Raw genomic sequence first — 5255 nt, forward strand, 5'->3', positions numbered from 1 at the left:
AGGACTGCAAGTTCAAGGTCAGCCTCAGAAATTTAGTGACACACTGTCTCAAAATAAAAAAAAAATTAAAAAAATTCTTTAAAGAGGTGGGGGTGTGGTTCAGTGGTTAAACATCCCTGACTTCAATCCCTGATACCCACCCCCCCAAATGTGAGGAATATTAATGCATATAATTAAATAGTTATTTCATAAATTAAATGTTTTGGAAATTGGCTAATTATATCCATCATTCAGTACTGTTTGAACGGAAGACATGATGAATATAAAGTGTCTAACACAAGTCTGGCATTCAACAGAAATGGCAGCTTTTATCTTATTTATTTTTATGTGGTGCTGAGGATTGAACTCAGGGCCTCATGCTTGCTAGGCAAGCGCTCTACCACTGAGCTATAGCCCCAGCCAAGAAGTGGCAGCTTTTATTGATAGTTAATGATCTGCAATATTTTTTTTGCAACTTCATTTAATCATTTATTTTATGTGGCTGAGGATCAAACCCAGTGCCTCACATGTGCTAGGAAAGCTCTCTACCACTAAGTCACATCCCAAGCCCCATGATCTGGAATACTTTACAATTTCTGTGCCTGCATGAAATATTTGATGTTTTATGCTGTCATACTGTAACAACAATTTTACACACATGTAAAGACAATTTATCAAACTTAATATTATTATTATTTGTCAATATTAAAGGATTATCCAAAGATTCACTCTTGATAAAAATAAGCAGATAACTATGAAGACAGATGTACTTTTTAGATAAGTAAAAGATCAAAGAAAAAATACCTAGTAAATTTTCCACTCATTTTGTAGATGTGGTCCTGTATTTTATCCCTGTGAATAGTAGAATCTATTCAGAACAGGAATGCCTGACTTCAGAGCTTATTTTTCTCTAGATAAATTGAGAAGCCAAACCTATAATATTGATTAATGAGAACTTGGAAAGCAAACAGAAGATACTTTATTGCTTATGCTATTTAAACTACTTAGATCATGCTTCAGAATTCACTGGCTATGATGCTGCTTCTTCTTTTAGCTATATGACACTGGATGTTTATAATCTAAATAGATATGATTTTTTGGGTTGTAAAAATCTCATGGGCTGGGGAAATATTAATAAATACAAAGCATCAAAAAGAATTTCCTTTGATAGTTGATTGCAGATAATTAGAATTTAAGTTATCAATGGCTTAACAATATTTAGAGAAAGAATAAAGATGTACTAACAGAGAGAGAGAGAAAGAAAAGAAGAGAGGCAGGGAGGAGGGGAAGAGAGACTTTACTAAGATATGATGCAGTCTACCCTGAAAAGGGTAATGATGGGAAAAGTTTGAGAGGTACCAAGAACAGCAAAATATAGCCAAGGCTTAAATAAATATATAAATAGATAACTGAAAAGGAGATATGTGTACACATGCATGTGTGCAAAAAAATGAGACTAGAAGACAGTCTTGCAGTGCCTTAAAAAGTTAAAAATAAAGTTACTATTTGAGTCAGCACTTCCACTCCTAGGGATATACTCAAAAGATTAAAACATGTATCCAGCTGGGCATGGTGGTGTGCACCTGTAATCCTAGTGACTCAGGAGGCTGAGGCAGGAGGATAGAAATTTCAAGACCAACCTCAGCAATTTAGTGAGGCCCTGAGGACTTAGTGAGATGCTGCTTCAAAATAAAACATATAAAAGGCTGGGGATATGGCTAAGTAGTTAAGCACCACTGGGTTCAATCTCCAGTACTCAAAACAAAAAAAAATATGTATATATAAGTATACAAATACACACACACACAATAACTGGTACATAATTATTCAGAATATCATATTCATAACAGGCAAAAAGTGAAAGTAACCAAATGTCCTTCAACTCATAAAATATATCAGTTGATGATAAAATGTGGCATATATACAATGGAATATTATTCAGCCATAAAAAGTAATTGATTACTGATTCACATTACAACATGGATGAGCCTTGAAATATTTTGCACAGATAAAAAACCAGTCACAAAAGACCACATATTATATGATTTCACTTATATGAAATACCACTGTAGAAAATTTATAGAGACAGAAAGTAGATTAGCAGTTGCCTAAGGCTGATGGGAAATGGAAAATTGTGAGATGACAGGTAAAAAATATGGATTTTCTTTTGGGAATAATTAAAATGTTCAAAATTGACTATAGTGAGAGTTGTACTACCCTGTGATTATAATAAAACAACTGAATTGTACACTTTAAATAGAGGAATTTTATAATATGCGAAGTCATTTTATAGCCTTGGACAGCTTTATTCAGATTACAAATGTTTTTTATTATACCAAGACTTTTAAAAGGTAGAATAAGTAGCTGGCTTTTTAAAAAAATTAAAATCTAAGGCTAAACACAGTGCAGGTGTAGCTCAGTGGTAGAATGCTTGTCTAGTGTGCTTAAGGCCCTGTTCAATGTCAGTACCACACACACACATACACACACACACACACACACACACACACACACACACAGGAAAATGAATCTTATTAATTAATAGAACATCCATTAGGAGGGTACCTTCAAATAAATGAATAAATATATTAATTTGACAACAACATTTTTAGACTTACCTTTATATTGAGTGATATGATTCCAAAGGGGTAAATTTTCTTTTTCCTTTCTTTTGGTATTACAGATTGAACCCAGGGGCACTTAACCACTGAGCACATCCCCAGCCCTTTTTATATTTTTTTATTTTGAAGCATGGCCTCACTAAGTTGCTTAGGCTTCTTTGAATTTGCAATTCTCCTGTCTCAGCCTCCAGAGCCACTGCATGAATTTTCAATTCTTGAATTTGTTTTATCCTTGATTTTTTAAAGTTTGTTTTTCAGTGGATTATAGTTATACATAAAAGGAGAGTTCATTCTGACATATTCATAAAAGAAGTAACATAGATTTCTCCATTTCAATCCTAATACTCCTTACCTCTTCCCTTTCCTTTGCTTTCTCTCTGGTTCCCTTCCTCTTTTCTATTGGTCTTCCTTCTATGGACTTATTTTTCACTTGATGCATTATAGTTACATATAAATTGGAATGCACTGTGATATATTCATAAATGTCCTTAGAATAATTTGGTTAACTACATTCCCCAGTTCTTCCCCTTCCCCTTGCCTCCTTCCTCCCCAATGTGTCCCCCTACCTGCAAAGCACACTTCTACTCTTCCAATGTCCCTTCTATTTTTCTGAAAAAATGATGGTTAGATGTCATAGAAGAAAGTGGCAATGTCTTAATCTAATGCCTACTGTCTGGCCCAATGGCTCTTCCATCCTTGTCAAGAGAGTTATAACCTTTTATCCTGTCATTCAACACTATCACTCGATTGCTTTTTTAAAAATTTTTGGTTGTAGATGGACACAATATCTTTATTTATGTATTTGTTTATTTTTATGTGGTGCTGAGAATTGAAGCGTCACATGCACTAGGCAAGTGCTCTATCACTGAGCCGCAACCCCAGCCCTCAACTTTTTCTTAATTATCTCATTTGCAAATACTCTTTCTCTTAAAAATTTTTCACAGGAAACTGGAAAGGTAGTAGAGGTTTTTGAAAATCTATTGCAGGACTGGAGTTGATACTCAGTGATAAAGCATAAGCTTTAGCATGTACAAGGTCCACAAAGCCCTGAACAGAGGAAAAGAGGGAAAGAAAAGGAGAAGAAAGAAAAAATGAAAAGAAAGGAAGTCCATTGCAATAACTCCCTTCTAAAAATCTATAGTCTAGAACTATGATAGCAGAAGAGAAAAATGAACAGATGAATGTAAAAGACAAATTCATTTGATCTGATGATTAATGATTCGCAGATTATGGGGAGAAAGAAAAAGAGGCAATTACTAATATATGCATGGAAGGAGTGTCAAAATTGAGAAAGTTAGAGACAACTGTTTTAGAGAAATTGATAAATTTAGTTGAAATTAGTAATAAATTAATACATAGGTTATTTTGGTAGAAAATTTATCACTGACAGTATGGCATGTTAGAAAAATCAATATAATTTTATGTGTATTTTTATTTTACTACTGTGAACTTCATAAAGATGAGTTCTAAATCTAATTCATTGTGTAATCCCAGCACTGATCTTACTGCCTTTAATAGTTAAAATAATTTTCAGTTGAGTCAACTCAACTGAAACTGGTAGAGCGCTTGCCTAGCAAGTACGAGGCACTAGGTTCGATCCTCAGCACCACATAAAAATAAACAAATAAAACAAAGATATTGTGTCCAACTACATCTAAAAAAATATTTTTAAAAATCTAAAGGACATATGTATTTTTCCTCAGTCTTAAAGGATGTATTCCCAAAAAATTTAAAACTCAGTATGTTGAAATGTCATCAGTAATTCATTTAGAATTTCTGCTCATACCTACATCCTGGGAACAAATTTTTACTCCTCACACTTCAGATAGAGCCCTAATATCCAGAGTATACAAAGAACTCAAAAAATTAGACAATAAGATAACAAATAACCCAATCAACAAATGGTCCAAGGACCTGAACAGACACTTCTCAGAGGAGGATATACAATCAATCAACAAGTACATGAAAAAATGCTCACCATCTCTAGCAGTCAGAGAAATGCAAATCAAAACCACCCTAAGATACCATCTCACTCCAGTAAGATTGGCAGCCACTATGAAGTCAAACAACAACAAGTGCTGGCGAGGGTGTGGAGAAAAGGGTACTCTTGTACATTGCTGGTGGGACTGCAAATTGGTGCGGCCAATTTGGAAAGCAGTTTGGAGATTCCTGGGAAAGCTGGGAATGGAACCACCATTTGACCCTGCTATTGACCTTCTCGGACTATTCCCTGAAGACTTTAAAAGAGCATGCTACAGGGATGCTGCCACATCGATGTTCATAGCAGCACAATTCACAATAGCTAGACTGTGGAACCAACCCAGATGCCCTTCAATAGATGAATGGATAAAAAAATGTGGCATCTATACACAATGGAGTACTATGCAGCAATAAAAAATGACAAAATCATAGAATTTGCAGGGAAATGGATGGCACTAGAGCAGACTATGCTTAGTGAAGCTAGTCAATCCCTAAAAAACAAATACCAAATGTCTTCTTTGATATAATGAGAGCAACTATGAACAGAGAGGGAGGAAGAGCAGGAAGAAAAGATTAACATTAAACAGAGACATGAGATGGGAGGGAAAGGGAGAGAAAAGGGAAATTGCATGGAAATGAAGGGAGACCCTCATTGCTATACAAAATTACATATAA

At 34.7% G+C, this 5255-nt stretch overlaps 2 non-coding genes across 2 annotated transcripts; both read right to left on the minus strand.

Moving 5' to 3' along the window:
- Positions 1 to 325: 325 nt before the first annotated feature.
- Positions 326 to 398, minus strand: Trnaa-agc (transfer RNA alanine (anticodon AGC)). Its single transcript has one exon. It is a non-coding gene; the product is annotated as a tRNA-Ala (tRNA).
- Positions 399 to 3212: 2814 nt separating this feature from the next.
- Positions 3213 to 3337, minus strand: LOC144252216 (U6atac minor spliceosomal RNA). Its single transcript, XR_013342931.1, has one exon. It is a non-coding gene; the product is annotated as a U6atac minor spliceosomal RNA (small nuclear RNA).
- Positions 3338 to 5255: the final 1918 nt, after the last annotated feature.

The sequence above is a fragment of the Urocitellus parryii genome, unplaced genomic scaffold (assembly GCF_045843805.1).
Source record: "Urocitellus parryii isolate mUroPar1 unplaced genomic scaffold, mUroPar1.hap1 Scaffold_37, whole genome shotgun sequence".
NCBI lineage: Eukaryota > Metazoa > Chordata > Mammalia > Rodentia > Sciuridae > Urocitellus > Urocitellus parryii.